Below are 19,647 nucleotides of genomic sequence, written 5' to 3' on the forward strand. Positions count from 1 at the left end.
AGATGAATGCAAAAGAAAAGATGTCGTTCAATTAAATGTGAACAAAGATTCTTGCATTATATGAGAGGACACCGGAGGCTCACAAACCTTCCAGTGCATCACATTCCAGAAAGCTAAAGAGTGAAGGAAAGCGGCAGCTGCCGTGAAGTAAGGAATGAGGTAAGTACTGTTTGGTATCTTTTTTATCATCCCCAAGACAAAATGAGGAGTTAAGCCTTGCAGGGGGAAGAGGACCAACTGCAAAAGTAAATCTTTTTTTTTCCCTGGGCGTTCAGCTTTAAGCTAAATCAACTGAAAATGCCAGTTTGAAGGAACTATAAAATTTAGGTAAAGTATTTAATGCTACCAGAGCCGAAACATCACAGATGGGTGGGAAATTATATGCTCATGATAATTGCCTTGCAGTGAACTCTTTCATAAGCTTAAATGATTATATACAATTATAGTATAGGGAATAAACATAAAGTTAAAAAATATAGTAGAAATAAAAACAGAGGTACAGCTGGAACTGCATAAAGACTGGCAAGATAAACACAAATCAAGTTCCTTTACAAAGAGCTAACCTAAAACTGGATGAATGTAGCCAGTTTAAATTAATTCCGTAGAAAAAAGTTTCTAAGGAATTATATCAATTTGCTTTTTATGTTAGTAGTTTTAGAATAATTGTGTGTATCTGTATATTTTTATGTATAATTAAGTTTCTATTTTTAACTATTTTCTTTTCCCTGCATGTATGTTTCCTTTATGCTCAATAGAACATTTACTATGCAGCCTTTTCAGTTTTCATTGAGTTATATATATATATATATATATATAATGTGTGTGTGTATATGCTTGTTGTCAAAGCAGTCTGCATAGTTACAAAGTGCATTGGCAGCTTATGTGTTTGTGAGATTGAGCACTGAGTGCTATGCATTCAAACGTCCCATACTTCAACAGGCAAACAAGGTGCCAGTAATGCCCCATACACATGATCTGACTATCTGGCGGACCAAATTCCGCCGGAAAATCCCCCCCCCCCGTGTGTGGGCTCTGGTGGACTTAAAAAGAAGTTTTGACTCAAAAATCCGACCGTCTGTGCGCTAGTCCGCCGGAATTTTGAAATGAACGGACTTGCCCACACACAGAGAAAAGTCAGTTCATTTTGAACGTGGCTCCAGGTAGATGGGACTAGCGAAGGTAGTCAATGGCGCCGCCTTCATCAGCGAGATTGACACCTCGCTGGCCCCGTCACCTGGTATGGACTTAAAGGGGAAGCCCTATTCCAAAAAAACGCCGTGGGGGTCCCCCTAAAATCCATATCAGACCCTTATGTGAGCACATAGCCTGGCCGGGCAGGAAAGGGGGTGGGGACGAGCGAGTGCCCCCCCTTCCTGAGCCGTACCAGGCCGCGTGCCCTCAACAGGGGGGTTGCTTTGGGGAAGGGGGGCCTGCGGCCCCCCACCCCAAAGCACCTTGTCCCCATGTTGATGAGGACAAGGGCCTCTTCCCGACAACACTGCCCGTTGGTTGTTAGGGTCTGCGGGCGGAGGGCTTATCGGAATCCGCGTTGTACAGCGACTTATATAGGGACAAGGGGCGGGGCCACTGGGTGATGTCACATGGTGACCCCACCCCTTATGATGTCACAGTCCCGGAGGATGCTGGGACTGTGACATAAGGGGGCGGGGTCACCATGTGACATCACATTACACCACACCCTTTGTCCCTATATAAGTTGCTGCACAACGTGTCCCTGTCATTGCGACCAGAGAGAGCGTTGAGTCAACATCTCAAGGAAGAACAAGAGAAGAAGAGAAGGAGGCGGCGACAGAAGACTGGCCAATGCTAGTAAAAGAGCTGGAAGAAGAACCGAAGAGGGGGACAAGACCCGAAGTTGGAAGAAGACCCCCGGGCGGCGGCGGCGACGAAGAAGAAAGCCAGGCTCATCAGCTGGTAAAAGAGCAGAAGATATCGGAGGATTCCGGCGAGAAGACTCCCCAAGACAGAAGAAGAAGAGAAGACCACCGGAGCTGTCCAATTAATTATTTTAAAAACTTGTGTTGTGTTTTTTATTTACACTTTTTTCCCAGGTGAATGGGTAGGGGTACATGGTACCCCATACTCATTCACATAGGGTGGGGGGCCGGTATCTGAAGGCCCCCTTATTAAAGGGGGCTCCTGGATTTCGATAAACCCCCCGCCCACAGACCCCGACAACCAACGGCCAGGGTTGTCGGGAAGAGGCCCTTGTCCTCATCAACATGGGGACAAGGTGCTATGGGGTGGGGGGGCCGCAGGGCCCCCCTTCCTCAAAGCACCCCCCCATTTTGAGGGCATGAGGCCTGGTACGGCTAAGGGGGGGCACTCGCTCATCCCCACCCCCTTTCCTGACCGGCCAGGCTACATGCTCGGATAAGGGTCTGATATGAACTTTTGTGGGACCCCACACTGTTTTTTCGGTGTAGGGCTTCCCCTTTAAGTCCATACCAGGTGACGGGGCTAGCAACATGTCAATCTCGCCCATGGAGGCGGCGACATTGACTTCCTGGGCTAGTCCCATCTACCTGAAGCCGCATTCAAAATGAACGGACTTGCTCAGTGTGTGGGCAAGTCCGTTCATGTGTGGGCAGGTCCGCTCATTCGGAAAGTCCGGCGGACCTCCGCTGCAAAGTCCGGCAATTTGTCCGCCGGCTAGTCCAATCGTGTGTACGCAGCATAACATTTACCAAGTTGCAGCTACCCCAAACTACCTTTGGACATTGGCCATTTGGAGATGGTATGGTTGATTTACTAAAGGAAAATAGGCTGTTCACTCTGCAAGGGAATTTGCCCTAGAACTTAGTGAATGAGATGAAGCTCTGCTGATTTCCATCATCTAATCAGGTGCAAGCAAAAATGCATTTTTTCTTTACTTACCCATGATCATATTTTTTCATCATATTTTTTGCAATGTAAAAATTTGCCATATTCACAGGTCTGAGGCAAATTCCCTTGCAAAATGAACATCCTATTTGCCTTTAGTAAATCAACCCTGGTAAATCACTGATTTTGTCAGTAATTCTTTACTGATTTCTGTTGAAGAACCTGCTGCATTTGTTCTCCAGTACACACGTTTTCTTTCCTCATTTTTATTTACCAACATTCACCCTCCAACAATGATATTTATAACTTTCTTAACTGCGCAGAGCAAATGCTGAAAATGCAGAGGGGTGTACAGAAGAATGTGCTTAGAAAGTCTGCTGGTTTTAAATATGCCCCTTTGGCCAAACAGTAAGCTGTCCCTAAAATGTTACTTTAAAACATTGGTAGGTAAGGCACTTCCTGATACATGACACCTCTCTGGCTTTATGGTAACTGCATACACCAAACTTTCCTAATAAAATGTTCCTTACATGACATAATACAACCAGATCTCTTTGAATGACACCCACAAAGGAAACTTGATTATTCAATTATATTATTGTAGCATAATTTTTTCCAGGATACTTACCAGCGAGCCAGCAAGAAAAAAAAAAAAAAAAACACAAAAAAACTACACTGTAAACAATTTTTGCTTTAAATACAGGCACCAAGCCAGCCATAGGCGGTTTGAATCTCAGCCATTTCCTGCTGATTCAAACCATATATGGGCAGGCTGAATGTGCTCAAGTTGATCGATCAACTTGGGTACAACCAGCGTGTCAGATTTTTTATGCAATTATTGCTAGTGGCCGTTATAGCCGCTAGCGATAATCACTGTGTTCTCTGCTTCCCTCTCTCCCCATGATTTTTTCAGGTATTTACCAAAATATATTCAAGCTATAGTTATATTATGGATATGGGCTGAAAGCGCACACTCTATGGTTTAATGTGAGGGTATGTGCATTCGAATCGGAAGAAAGATTTAGGAATTACAGCTCTTAAGAATAGCAATCCTAGTTTTTTCAAGGGACCAAAATTGTAAAATTGCATCAAAAGCTGTTTCATGGCCAGGTGTGGGCTACTCCTTTGTTATTTCTTCATCAAGTTGGCTGGGTTCACACTGGTACGACATATGCTGTGACTTTGGGAGCACATGTCACATGACATGTGTAAATCAACGTTTCCCTATAAGAGCCATCTTAACTGGTCCGACACAAGTCAGGCTGACTTTAGAAAAGGTTCCTGCACTACTTTGGTCCTATTTCAGCCCACTGAATATCACTGAAGTTGGATCAAAGTTGGATACATTTCCCAACCTAAAACTGATTTGTGACATTGAAATATGGTGATTACAGCAGCAGTTAATGAATTTATGTCACACTGGGATTGTTTTGATTGGTCAAAGGACAAGTCCGGCTATCTCCAAGTCGGAGCAAAATCTTATCCTGTTCACTCAAATCGGATGGAAGTAGGACCGATGTAGGATGAATATTGCATGGCAAAGTAGGATGACAATCGCACAACAGTCGTGTAGTACCAGTGTGAACCCAGCCTTAAGCAGGTAAAAGGTCTGGAGTTGATTCTAAGTGTGGTATTTGCATTTGGAATCTATTGCTGTGAACCTACATCATGCGTTCAAAGGAGCTGTCCATGCAAATGAAACAGGCCATTGTAACGAGAATAAAAAATTAAACAAATCCATCAGAGAGATAGCAGCAAAATTAGGAGTGGGCAAATCAACAGTTAGCTACATTCTGAGAAAAGAAGAATGCACTGGTGAGCTTTGCAACAAAAAAAGGCCTGGATGTTCACGGAAGACAACAGTGGTGGATGATCGCAGGATCCTCTCTATGGTAAAGAAAAACCCATTCACAGCATCCAGACAAGTGGAGGACACTCTCCAGGAGGTGGGCCTATCATTGTCAAAATCTACAATCAAGAGAAAATTTCCCAAAAGCAAATACAGAGGGTTCACCACAAGGTGCAAACCATTCATAAGCCTGAGGAATAGAAAAGCCAGATTAGACTTTGCCAAAAAACATCTAAAAAAGGCAGACCAGTTCTGTAAAAGCATTCTTTGGATGGATACAACTAAGATTAATCTGTACCAGAATGATGGGAAGAAATAAGTGTGGAAAAGGCTTGGAACAGCTTATGTTCTAAAGTACATCATCTGTAAAACATGGTGAAGCTTGCAGTGTGATGGCATGGGCATGCATGGCTTCCAGTGGCACTGGGTCATTGGTGTTTATTGATGATGTGACAGAAGACAGAAGCAGCCAGATTAATTCTGCAGTGTTTAGAGATATACTGTCAGCCCAGATTCAGGCAAATGCAGCAAAGTTGATTGGATGGTGCTTCACAGTACAGATGGCCAATGATCCAAAACACACTGCAAAAGCAACCCAGGAGCTTTTTGAAGGAAAAGTGGAATATTCTGCAATGGCCAAGTCAATCACCTGATCTCAACCCAATTGAGCATGCATTTAATTTCCTGAATTCAAAACTAAAGACAGAAATACCACAAACAAATAACAACTGAAGACAGTTGCAGTTAGAGCCTGGCAAAGCATCAGAAAGTAGGAAACCCAGTCTTTGGTGTTCATGGGCTCCAGACTTCAGACAGTCATTGCCAGTAAAAGCTTTTCATTAAAATATTAACCACTTGCCGCCCGCCCTATAGCAAATAGACGGCGGCAAAGTGGTTTCATAATCCTGACCGGACGTCATATGACGTGATCAGGTTAATGAGCCGCTGTGCGCCCCCGGGGGCGCGCATCGCGGCGATCGTTGTTGCGGGGTGTCAGTCTGACACCCAGCAACTACGATCTCGGTAAAGAGTCTCCGACGGAGACTCTTTACCACGTGATCAGCCGTGTCCAATCACGGCTGATCACAGTGTAAATAGGAAAAGCCGGTGATCGGCTTTTCCTCACTTGCGTCTGTCAGGCGCGAGTAGTGGAGAGCCGATCGGCTGCTCCTCTGACAGGGGGGGCCTCTGCTGATCGATTATCAGCACAGCCTCCCTGAGGATGCCCACACTGGACCACCAGGGACGCCACCAGACCACCAGGGATGCCAAGGACAAGGTATGCCACCCTAGACCACCAGGGATTCCAGTCAGTGCCACAATGGATGCCAATCAGTGCCCATAATGGATGCCAATCAGTGCCCACAATGGGCATCACTGATTGGCATGCATTATTGATTGGCACTGATTGGCATCCATTAGTACAATATATTATAATACAATGCCGCCTATCAGTTCCCATCTATGCCGCCTATCAGTGCCTACCCATGCCCACCTGTACCGCCTACCCATGCCCACCTGTGCCACCTATCCATGCCCACCTGTGCCGCCTACCCATGCCCACCTGTGCCGCCTAACCCATGCCCACCTGTGCCACCTATCCATGCCCATCCATGCCAATCCGTGCCAATTTGTGCCACCTATCAGTGCCCATCCGTGTCGCCCATCAGTGCCACCCATCAGTGCCGCCTATCAGTGCCACATATTGGTGTGCATCAATGCCACCTCATCAGTGCCACTTCATTGGTGCCACCTCATCGGTGCCCATCAGTGCCGCCTTATCATTGCCCATCAGGGTAACCCCATCAGTGCCCATCAGTGAAGGAGAAAACTTATTTGCAAAGTTTTGAAACTGAAACAAAAAAAAAACATTTTTTTTTCAAAATGTTCGGTATTTTTTTATTTGTTTAGCAAAAAATAAAAACCGCAGAGGTGATCAAATACCACCAAAAGAAAGCTCTATTTGTGGGAAAAAAATGATAAAAATTTCATTTGGGTACAGTGTAGCATGACCGCGCAATTGTCATTTAAAGTGCAACAGCGCTCAAAGCTCAAAATTGGTCTGGGCAGGAAGGTGTTTAAGTGCCCGGTATTGAAGTGGTTAATAATGAACTTTTTTTTTATGATTATACTCATTTGTCCAATTACATTTAAGTCCCTGACTGGGGGACTGTATATAAAATGGTTGCAGTTCCTAAAATTTGTACTTGATATTTATGTTCAACCCCTTAAATTAAAGCTGAAAGTCTGCACTTCAAATTCATTTGGATTCTTTTGTTTTAATTTTATTCTGGGGGCATACATAGCCAAAAGTATATGGACCTAACTGTATGTCAAGTCGGTAGATGGGGTTATATCCTGCATGCAACCGCCTGTCCTGGATCAATAACTAGCTTGACACTGTACAAAGACTCAGGACAGAAGTCTGGCATCCAGAGGGAGTGATGATGTCACAGAGGGGCATGGCTATTGCTTCTGCCCTGAGTATCAGTGTTCAGCTGGTTATTGATCCAGGACAAGAGGCTGCTTGCAGGACACATCCAACCTGGCTGTGAAGAGGCTGCCATCTACTGATTTGACATATATCTGCTGTTTGGAGTAAATCTTGGGAGTGTATAGTTGCACTTTCAGTCTTTATTTTCAATAAATTTACTACACTTAGTCGGTGATGCCTTTGTTTCTCTCTTTTTTGTGCTTTTACATAGTTTTTATGAGGATGATATTGCAATCCTGCTATAGATGAGAGGGTGCTGACGCTGACAGTGTTTTAACCCTTTAGGTCCTGATAGAACTCTGAGCCACTATGGGTTTCATATGGACTTTTAAATTTTTTTAATTAATTTTAAAACCATTTTAGGAGGTTGGCATTATTTTGCGCTATTTCGGATTATGCATGCACACTTCCATTTGAATTTTACCATTGATAAGGTAGTGTGGCTTCCACATGTTTGCAACTAAAATCTCTATTTTCAATGCAAATTGTTAGACGTGTAGTGTAGTTATTTATTTTGTAGGTTGGCTAGTGAGTGTGCTGGAAAAAATAGTATTCTTTGCTGTGTGCAAAGAGCAGGGCCCTCTGATTCTGCCTGTATTGTATTGTAACTGTACTGTCTGTCCTTATGTTGTAAAGTGCTGCCCAAACTGTTGGCACTATATAAAGCCTGTATAATAGTAATATATATGATATCATCCCTCTCATTCTGGAAACATGGCATACCTTTGACATTTGGTATCCTACGTAGTTATTGTTCATTTATATAATGCTGAACCTTTGCATCGTAAGCGGGGAAATTAAAAAGGTGAAGCAAACTGGAGGAGGCAGAGAAAAGGCATACTAAATATAGTATAGTATGACCTTTTATTTTATGATTATTCTTTTTGATTTTAGCACTTTTGGTTAGTAAATCCTGGCAATGCATGGTGTTTTTATGCTCATCACTTCAACAAAGTACCCATGGGCTACAATTTCAAAATACAGTGCTGGTTTTATGTGTGTGTGGTTTTTTTTTCAAGATAATATCAAACTGGACAATGCTGCCATAATTATTACTGATAGAACAAAACTGCGCAGCTTGTGACAAAATTAAATAATCATGCAAAAAAATAAACATTATTCTTCAATCTTAAACTAAATCTTTGGTCACAGCATAAACTTTCATTTTAGAACATCAGCATTGTAATAGCAAAACAAATATATTTTTAAATTTGACAATCCAATTGAATATGATAAAATATATACATTCTAACCTTGCTCTGGATTTTACTTAATTAAATGCACAATCTTTAGACTACATTTTTATGAACAGTGTGTTTCACAACTTGCACAGAGTAAACAGACAGTTATATAGACAGATTTTTTTTCAGTGACCCACAGATGTCTGTAACCAAATAAACTTTTCTGCCAAATGTTCAGTTTACATAACTGCTATATGATACTGGAAGATCCAAGATAAAATAGGTTAATCCACCGGTAATATATTTCCCTGGCATATTCCCAATAAGTCATTTCCTACCTTTATAGAATCCTGGGAGATTTCAGACTGCTACATGTTCCAGTAAACAGGAAAACAGATTGACCAAGAACCAAATATAATTCTCACTGTGGTCCTGAAGATAGTCTGCAAACAGATAGAGGACTGCTGCAGATGTGAAGGAGATGTGTTTTAGGGAGGGTGGACGGAAGAAAGAGTTCATCATCGCACAGTTTAATGCCAGAGCACTGAACGGAAGGGGTCAGTCAGAGATCCAAAATAGGAACTTCAAAAAAGCCTCTAATTGTTTTCTGCTTTTAAGCACAGGAATAAGTATCTGTTAACAGCAATTGCAATTCCATAATAATGAGAAAGTCAGCATAAGCAAGAGTGAAAATTATTGGGATACTGACTGAACATTCAGTTTGTAAAGAGTACCACCAAACATTGTTTTTTGTCTTAAAAAAGACAGACTATCTTAAACATAATACAGCAGCTCGCCTGGTTTGTGGTTGTAGGAATTTTGGAATATTGTTGGGGCAAGGTGCCTGTCAAGTACAGAGGGTGCTGGTTTCCCTATACAGGCCCCCCTGTCAGCCAGCTTAAGAAAATGGCTCATACCGCTAGCTGGAATGTCTACCACCACTCCTGAGGACTCTACACTAGGGATACCCTCTCTAAAGAAGCATTCCTTGTGCATGCAGCAGCATGTAAGTTTTCAATGTATTGCTTCTCTAAAAAGTGACTTGATACCATTACCTCTCTGTCTGTGGCATTGTGTAATTTCAATTTTACATCATAAAGCTGCACTAAAGCAACCATTTGGGTACACTTGGTAAGCCCTGCCCACATTTTGAAGTAGTATGATATGGAAAATTCATCCTCAATGGTGGGTGCGACCCGAGGTGTTGCCATGGTATCTTTGGAAATGGCTTTCGCAATGATACCCAAGTATAATGGAACAAATATTCCACTGGCAGCTTCAGCAGACAGGCTGGAGATTGTGGCTCACTTGTTTCAGGAGCCGATCACACACCTCCCGGATTAGGTGACTAACTCACTGGAAGATGGTGCTAGGAGAGCCGTACTCATATTGTCTGATACTGAAAAAAAACACTCTGGCACAAATCCTGGCCCGCTTACAGGACTTGTATGGCTAGGAAGAGTTGAAAGCCAGAGTGATGGATATATCCATATGGTTAAGGCCATCTCTGCTTTACAGAATGTCGTTAGAAATTCAAACGCATCCATCCGGCAGGAAGTATGTGCCTTTGGAGGTACCTTTCAAACCCCTTTCAGCTGCATCACAGCAATGGTAGGACTGCCTTCTCTCAATTTTCATACCACCAACCTGAATTAACCTCCCTGGCGGTATGATTCAGTCCGGTTTTAGGTGCTGAAAGCGGTACAATTATTTTGCATGGAAATTTGGCGTTTTATTTTGTAGTCCTGTAATTCTTAGGAATAACTCTCTTAAATCTCTTCAAACCAGAGTCTAGCGGACATCCCGGGTATGATAAAGTTTATAATATAATAAAGAATAATAAAAATTATTCAATAATGTAATCAAATCCTAAAACACTGAAAAAGGGACATGTTTTGGTTGCTATGGGCAATCTCCAAATTCCAGGCAGAAAAAACTGTATTTATAATATAAAAGTGCATGCAGGGCACTGCACAGACCACTAGGGACAAAGGGGGTGTGTAATTTTTAATACAGCACTGTAATCTGTAAGATTACAGTGCTGTGTGTGTTTTGCGTCTTTTTACTTTTTTGAATTTGCCGCCGTTCTCCGCTCCCGTGCGCCGTAACGTCGCAGGAAACGGAGCTCGGCGGCATTCGGCACTGTGAATCGAGCGGAGGACAGCTTGATCCCACAGCGCGGGGGACATCGCTGGATCCAGGGGACAAGGTAAGTAACTCTCCCTGTGTCCTCCCCGCTCCTATCAGTAAATTCCTAACCCGAGCCAGACTCGGGATTACCGCTAGGGGGGTTAACTTGGTTTGATCTGGAAACATTGCTCAAAGCCAAACAACTTCTGCAGCCAGCTTCATCTCTTTACCAACATCTCCTCCTGACCATAGTTGCATAGTAGGTGAGGTTGAAAAAAGTCCATCAAGTCCAAACAGGGCGGCACAGTGGTGTAGTGGTTAGCACTCTCACCTAGCAGTAAAAAGGGTCCCCAAATCCCTAAATCCTTCTTTAGGACACTCCATCTGCCTCTGACTTTGTCATTGGTGCCAACATGCACCATGACAGCCAGGTCTTTGTCCACTAGATCCGTGGTGTGCCGAACCCGAGCGCGCGGTGGACAACATACAGTTCAGCACTTCATGTCCTACAGATTGCTCTCTCTGTCCTAAGAATGGAGTCCCCTACCACCATAATCTGTCTTTCCTTTCCCTTCCCTTACCCCACACACTCTCATGATCCTGGATTTACAGCCCTTATACAAAAATGGATGACTGGCATACTTGAGCTAGATGATGAGCACAAGACTGAGACCGGGGACTTGCCCTTCAAACAACCTGCATCATCCAGCAATAGATTGATATAATTTAAAGTATTTTACAGAACTTACTGCACACCGTAGTGGCTCCAAAAGCTGAATCCTGCACTTTCAACTGTCTGCTGGCAATGCCGTCAGTCAAAATGGGATTTTTGGTATTCTAGACTTGTCCTGCTATATGCAAATACTGGCAGGAGTTCCTTGATCATGTTAATGCAGCTGCCCAGACCTGTTTGGCTTACATACCTAAAATGATTTCTTGTGCCTAGTTGAGCTTGTAGTGCCTATTACAGAAGTGCAGGACTAGTCCAATCCGTTGGTTATTGCTCATGTGTAAACAGTCAGTGTATTGCAACATACTTTGCTGGGGTAGAAACTGTCTGTGTCTCTTTGGCAGTTGCTATGTTGGCATTGGATGACTCTCAGTACCAACAGTTGGTGGAATGGTTGTCCTTGTCACTGCATCAGTTATCACTTAACCACTTAACCAGCCCCGGACCATTTTGCTGGCCAAAGACCAGAGCACTTTTTGCGATTTAGCACTGCGTTGCTTTAACTGACAATTGCGCGGTTGTGCGACGTGGCTCACAAACAAAATTGACATCCTTTTTTTCCAACAAATAGAGCTTTCTTTTGGTGGTATTTGATCACCCCTGCGGTTTTTATTTTTTGTGCTATAAACAAAAAAAAGCGACAATTTTGGAAAAAATGCTTTGTAAATTATTTTTTACATATTGCTATAATAAATATCCCCCAAAAATATATTAAAAAAACATTTTTTTTCCTCAGTTTAGGACGATACGTATTCTTCTATATATTTTTGGTAAAAAAAAATCGTAATAAGCTTTGATTGGTTTGCACAAAAGTTATAGCGTTTACAAAATAGGGGATAGTTTTATGGCATTTATTTATCATTCTGCAAGAGATCTCATACACAAGTCCATGGTGAGTTTATTTATTTTTATTTTTTTATCAAACGGGTTTTATTTTGTCAAAAGTGCATACATGGTATGACATACATTCAGGATACATCACATAACATACAGGTTTGTAGGTATTAAATGCATACATGTCCTAGAGCGATGTTACCGTATTGTAATCATAGGGAAAGAAAAGAGATTGCTCCAGTGGATGACCATGTGTTTTGCTTGCATTACCCATGGTATAAGAGGCCATACAGTGTGTTAACTACCTGGGAAGAGAGGCATAGGTTGTGTTATGAACAGGTGTCGGAGTCTTGCAACCAGCAGTCCCAGATTTTATTGCATTTGGCCAGACAACCTCTGTTGACATATATACATTTTTTGTATGGTAGATTGTTGTTTATTTCCACCTTCCACTCAACAAACCTAGGAGGAAGAGGCCTCATTCAGTTCCTAGCTATCACCTTTCGTACTGAACAACATCTCATGTAAGAACGACTTTGTGTGCTTATCAATAGTATCGGGAAGTAGCCCAAGGAGGCATTTTGGGGCCAATGTGACCAGAGAGCCCATGTTGTCATGAAGGAAAGTCATGACTTGTGTCCAGAGACTCTGTATTATGGGGCATGACCATAGTAAGTGAATAAAGGTGCCTACCTCCTTAGCACACATCTGGCACAGGGTAGATTGGGTGGTTTTATACCTGGCCACCCTAATGGGTGTGAGGTATGCCTGATGGATTATGTAATGTTGGGTTAGTCTATCTGAGAGTCTAGGCGAGGCTGCTTTGCAGGATTCCAAGGCCTCCTCCCATTCTTCATCCTCTAGAGGACCTATCGCTCTCTCCCAACGGGGCTTAAGGCCGTAAGCAAATTAGATAAATAGCAAAACAAAGAAAACATAGTGTAGCACTATAAAATTACATATCATGACACGTGTATCGAATAACACATAATAAATCCAATTCAACAAATACATGAAAAGGAATAACCAGTGAAAAAATAATGTGACTAATAGTGAATGTCCAAAAGCTTTATAAGTGACACTTGTGCATAATATGTGGCTTTTCAGGGAGCATTGCACATATAAAAAAGTCCTTATGGTGACACAATGACTGCTGCAGTGGTGATCAGGGACACTGTAACAGGGGTGGGGGTGATCAGGGACAATATGACTGGTGTGGCGGTGATCACGGACACTGGAATTGTTGTGGCAGCAATAAGAGACACTAACTGCTGTGGAAGAGATTATAGACAATATGACTGGTGTGGCGGTGATCAGGGGCATTGTAACTGGGGTTGTGGAGATTAGGGATGAGCCGAACACCCCCCGGTTCGGTTCGCACCAGAACTTTCGAACGGACCCCAAATTCGTACGAACTTTAGAACGTTCGAAATTAAAAGTGCCAATTTTAACGGCTAATATGCAAGATACTGTCCTAAAAAGGGTTTGGGGACCTGGCTCCTGCCCCAGGGGACATGGGTCAATGCAAAAAACAGTTTTAAAAACGGACGTTTTGGTGGGAGCACTGATTTTAATGACGATTAAAGTGAAAAAAAAAAAAAAGGTGAAATATTCCTTTAAATATGGTGCCTGGGGGGTGTCTGTAGTATGCCTGTGAAGTGCCACGTGTTTCCCGTGTTTAGAACAGTCCCTGCACAAAATGACATTAAACGGAAATAACACCATTTAAAACTGCTTGCGGTTTTAATGTTATATCTGGTTCCTGCAATATGGTTGAAAATCATTGAGAAAAATGGCATGGGTAGCGCTCCCTGCCCATTACCAGCCTATTTGGGTCTTGTACGCATATTAAGGGGAACCCTGTACCCATATTAAAAAAAGGAAATGTGTGTGGCCCCCCAGGCCCTATATACTCAGAACAGCAGTATACAGGCGGTGCAAACAAGACAGGGACTGTGTAGGTTTGTTGTGTTAAGTTGAATCTGTTTGTAATTTTCAACTGGTACATTTTTAAAGTGTAGCTCCAGTCAAAAAAAACTATTTTTAAGCTTTTTGGAAAACACAGGGAAGGGTTATCACCCCTGTATAATTTGTTTTGTCGTCCATCTTTTTTCATCTCACTTGCTGTTGTCTCCTTCCATTTGCAAGTAGGAGATGTTTGTAAGTTGGATGTTTGAAAGTAGGGGCCTGCCCTATATGCTCTGGAGAACTGGCGGAACAAGGTTTTGCCACAACATTGTAAGCCCTCAAAGTGACTCTTGGTGGGCGCTGGAGCGCCCTGCTGTGAACGATTATATCAAGAATTGTAATTACATGCCATTGTTGAACAGTGGTAGAAAAATTGACCTTTGGTGGTTGTGGTGCTGGTGCCACAACACTATAAGTCCTCACCGTTAATCTGGGTGGGCACAGGAAGGGGCCCTCCTGTGAAATATTATATCAAGAATTGTAATTACATGTCCCTGTTAAACAGGGGCAGAAAAATTTGGCCTTAGGCACTGGTGCTGGTGCCACCACACTGCAACCTCTGCCATATACTCTAGTTTTATTGCAGGAATTAGCCCTGCTGCAAAGCATTGCATCAAAAATTGTAATTAAACGCCCCTGTTAAACAGGGGCAGAAAAATTGGGCCTTAGGCACTGGTGCTGGTGCCACCACACTGCAACCTCTGCCATATACTCTAGTTTTATTGCAGGAATTAGCCCTGCTGCAAAGCATTGCATCAAAAATTGTAATTAAACGCCCCTGTTAAACAGGGGCAGAAAAATTGGGCCTTAGGCATCACCCAGAACCAGAAATGTTCTTCCAACATATCAGCGGAGGAGGAAGAGGATAGACAATCAACATAACAGGACAGTCACTCAGCATCAGCATAGGCAGTCTTGAAGGGATGCGATATTTAAAAAAAAATTATTCTGTTACATCAGCTTCAGGTGCTTGGTAGCTGTGGGTGATCCAAGACTGATTCATCTTGATGAAGGTCAGTCGATCAACTGATTCGGTGGACAGGCGCACCCTGTGATCGGTAACAAAGCCACCAGCAGCACTGAAGGTGCGTTCCGAAAGAACGCTGGATGCAGGACAGACCAGTAGCTCAATTGCATACTGTGCAAGCTCTGGCCAGTGATCCATCCTCAAGACCCAGTAAGCCAGAGGATTTTCAGTGGGAAAGGTGTCCAAGTCTGACCTTGCCCCTAGGTATTCCTGCACCATGTAAATCAGACGCTGGCGATGGGTGCTGGAACCGATCATACCTTGGGGCTGTGGACTAAAAAATTGTCTAAAAGCATCAGTCAGACGTCCACCTTCTCCACCGCTCCTTCTGACCGATGCCTCAGCAACACGTTGTCCAGGACCAGGAGTTTGTAACCTCCCAGTCTCTGGGAACGCGTTGCACAGACCTTTCTGCAAGGCCTCCCAGAGATGTCTCATCCTCTGCTCCCTCTGCGATGGAAAGATAAGGTCGGCAACCTTACCCTTGTACCGTGGATCAAGGAGAGTGGCCAGCCAGTAATGGTCCCTCTCCTTGATCCGAAGAATACGAGGATCCTTCCGCAGGCTTTGCAGGATCAGGGAGGCCATTCAGCGTAGGTTAGCTGAGGCATTCGGTCCGGAGTCCTCTGGGTCACTAAGGACAACATGATCCGCAGCTACCTCCTCCCAGCCACGTACAAGTCCACGTGTTTCTTGGGACTGTAAATCATCCCTACAAGACTGCTGCTGCTGCTGATGCTGAGTGCCAGCCTCCACCTCCATGCTGACACAATCATCCTCCTCCTCCTCTTCCTCCTCCTCATCCTCTTCCTGTGTGATGGGTGGCACAGCAGGAACACTGTCTGGATAAAGGGGGCCTTGAGAGGCAAGGAAGTCCTCCTCTTCCTGCCTCTGTTCTGCCTCAAGTGCCCTGTCCATTATTCCACGCAGCGTATGCTCCAAGAGGTGGACAAGAGGTACAGTGTCACTGATGCATGCACTGTCACTGCTCACCATCCTTGTGGCCTCCTCAAATGGTGACAGGACAGTGCATACATCCCTGATCATGCCCCACTGGCGTGGTGAGAAAAAACCAAGCTCCCCTGACCCTGTCCTGGTGCCGTAGTCGCACAGGTACTCATTGATGGCCCTCTGCTGCGTGTGCAGCCGCTGCAGCATGGCCAACGTTGAGTTCCACCTGGTGGGCATGTCACATATAAGGCGGTTCTTGGTCAGGTTCAACTCCTTTTGGAGCTCAGCCAGCTAAGCACAGGCATTAAATGATCGGCGGAAATGCACACAGACTTTCCTGGCCTGCTTCAGGACATCCTGTAAGCCGGGGTACCTGCCCAAGAACTGCTGCACCACCAGGTTAAGGATGTGAGCTACACAGGGCACATGGGTCAGTTGTCCCTGTCGGAGGGCGGAGAGGAGGTTGGTGCCATTGTCACAAACCCCCATTCCTGGCTTAAGCTGGTGTGGCGTCAACCACCTCTCGGCCTGCCCCTGCAGAGCTGACAAAACATCCGCCCCAGTGTGGCTCCTGTCCCCCAAACAAACCAGCGCAAGCACGGCATGGCATTGTTTTGCCTGCGTACTTGCGTAGCCCCTGGAATGCCTACGGAGCACCGCTGGTTCTGAGGACAGAGCACTGGAAGAGGCCATGGAGGAAGAAGAAGAGGAGGGGGTGGAGGAGAGAGGTGTGTCACAACCAATAGTAGCATTTTGGAGGCGTGGTGGCGGAACAACCTCCAACACTACTGCACCTTGTCCTGCATCCATCCCAGCTGCCAGAAGAGTGACCCAATGGGCCGTGAAAGACAGGTAACGTCCCTGTCCATGCCTGCTGGACCATGAGTCAGCGGTAAGGTGCGCACCTTACCGCTGACCGCCCTGTCCAGCGAGGCAAGGACATTGCCTTCCACATGCCGGTAGAGAGCCGTAATCGCCTTTCCGTGAGAAAAAGTGGGGTTTGGGGACCTGCCACTGAGGAACCGCACATTGTACAAACTCACGGAAGGGGGCCGAGTCTACCAACTGAAAAGGCAGCAGTTGAAGTGCTAGCAATTTAGCCAAGCTAGCATTCAACCGCTGGGCATGTGGATGGCTGGGAGTGAACTTCTTTCGCCGGTCCAGCAGCTGGGGCAGGGACATTTGCCTGCTATAATCGGACGTGGGTGTACCGCTAGCAGAGTTCCCGGAAGCACTTGGCTGTGACACACCTAATTCTACACCTTCATTCCTCTCAGAGCAGGTTTCAGAGAGGTCTGAAGGTCTAGTGGGGTTGGAGATGCCAGCTGATGAGGAGCAAGGAGAGGTCCGCTTTGTTCTTTGGTGTGGGTCTTTGAGGTACGCTTGCCAACGAGCTGCATGGCAGGTCAACATATGTCTGGTCAAGCATGTGGTGCCCAAGCGGCTGATGTTTTGGCCACGCGAGATACGCTTGAGACATATGTTGCAAATAGCAGCGGTGCGATCTGATGCACTCGTCTCAAAGAAGGCCCACACCAAAGAACTTTTAGAATAACGCACAGAGGCAGCGCCCTGCACAGGCGGAGCTCTGCGGTGTGATTCAGTCGGTGTGCTGCCCCTAAGCTGGCCCCCGGAGGGCATCCTGCCTCGTTGGACATGTGCCTCCTCCTCCTCCTCTCTCCTTCCAGGCACCCACGTGGAGTCAGTGCCCTCATCATCCCCTCCCTCTTCATCGCTGTAGCAAACCTGGCAGTATGCTGCAGCTTGTGGAACATGACTGCCAGATTGCTGTCCTTCTTGAGCATCCCCTCTCTCTGCGCTCACGCTACTGCCTTCCTCTAGCTGAGTGTCATCATCAGAGCCCACAAAACACTGGGCATCCTCCTGGAGCATGTACCCAACACTGTGCTCCAAGAGTTCAGGAGACTCCTCAGGAGGACGTGGTGGGTCTAGGGAAGGAGTCACTGATGATGACATTGAGAGGAGGGAAGACGATGCGTTGGCAGCTGCTTTGCTAGTACCCTGAGACTGGGTGAGAGAGGATGAGGAGGATGAAGAGGGCTTGGTCATCCACTCTACCAAGTCGTTGGCATGTTGCGGTTCAACATGTCCAGCTGCCGAAAAGAAGGACAAGCGTGTCCGATGGCCACGTGTTGATGACAATGCACCGCGTCCACGACCAGCACTGTTGTCTCTAGACACAGAGCCTGCTTGCCCTCTTTTATCGGCTCGCGCCTGTCTGCCTCTCCTTGCTGGCCGTCCAGACATGGTAATGGCCTGAAGGGAGTTGGGTAAAACAGCAGTGTAATGGAGTCACACAACACCCACTAAGCCCTGCAGATGGCTCTATTAGAGAACAGCAATAAACGGTAGATACAGGTGTATATTGTTCTGGAGTCACACAACACCCACTAACTCCTGCAGATGCCTTTATTATAGAACACCAGAGATAAAGGGGTATACAGTAATTGAGTCACACAACACCCACTAAGCCCTGCAGATGGCTCTATTAGAGAACAGCAATAAAGGGTAGATACAGGTGTATATTGTGCTGGAGGCACAAAAAACCCACTAACTCCTGCAGATGCCTTTTTTATAGAACACCAGAGATAAAGGGGTATATACAGATGTATACTGTGCTGTGCTGGAGGCACACACAACTTCCAATAACTCCTGCAGATGGCAAGTGGGCTCAAATAGAGAAGAGCTATGTAGGTGGATATAGCGGTGTGTACTGGGTACAGAGCATGCAGACAGCATGCACAAGCTCCTAACACTACTGACTGCAAGCTCTATTATAAAAGATAGATCACTAGCTATATAGGTGAGGTGAATATAGCGGTGTATACTGCGGTCAGGCCACACAGACAACAACCACTACACAACAGCAAGATCGAAAATCGGCCGAAAACGATCGGTGTGTACTGTGTTGAAGGTACACAGAACACCCACTAACTGCTTCAGACGCCAACACACTACACTAGGCCACCGCGCTGGCGGCCTTATATAGTGTGGGGCGTGTACTACACAGCCTGAGCTATGATTGGCCACAGGCATCCTGCCTGTGGCCAATCATGGCTCTCCTCGCTGCTGGCGCTGTGATTGGCCAAGCATGCGGGGTCACAGTGCATGCTTGGCCAATCATGAGCCAGCAATGCACTGCGATGACGCAGTGCATTGTGGGCCGTGAGCACCACACGAATTTGGCACGAACGGCCCATAACGTTCGGAATTCGCCGAACGGGCGAACAGCCGATGTTCGAGTCGAACGTATGTTCGACTCGAACACGAAGCTTATCCCTAGTGGAGATTGAGGACAATATAACTGGGATTGTGGAGATTAGGGACAATATAACTGGTTTAATAATGATCAGGGACACTGGGACTGATGTGGCAGTGATCAGGGAAACTGTAACTGTGGGGTCCAGAGGGTCAAAGCAGGTTGTGAGGAAGCGAATCGAACCACGGCTCTGTGAGGGGGAAGAGAGATGCTGCTCTAGGAATGGTGTTTGGAACTGTAGCTCTCCTCAGAACAAGAACAGCAAGTGCTGGCTAAGCATAGGTAATTGGATGAAGAGGATATTCTGGACAGCCACACTCAAAATCAAATGCCTTTATAAAAAAAAAAAAAAAAAGAAG

At 45.2% G+C, this 19,647-nt stretch overlaps 1 protein-coding gene across 3 annotated transcripts in view; it reads right to left on the reverse strand.

Moving 5' to 3' along the window:
- Positions 1 to 19,647, reverse strand: part of TSPAN4 (tetraspanin 4) — a 1,526,404-nt gene that overhangs the window by 1,289,075 nt on the left and 217,682 nt on the right. The window lies entirely within an intron of this gene.

Source organism: Lithobates pipiens, unplaced genomic scaffold, assembly GCF_037356315.1.
Source record: "Lithobates pipiens isolate NorthernLeopardFrog02 unplaced genomic scaffold, aLitPip1_a1.2 Scaffold_10, whole genome shotgun sequence".
Classification (NCBI taxonomy): domain Eukaryota; kingdom Metazoa; phylum Chordata; class Amphibia; order Anura; family Ranidae; genus Lithobates; species Lithobates pipiens.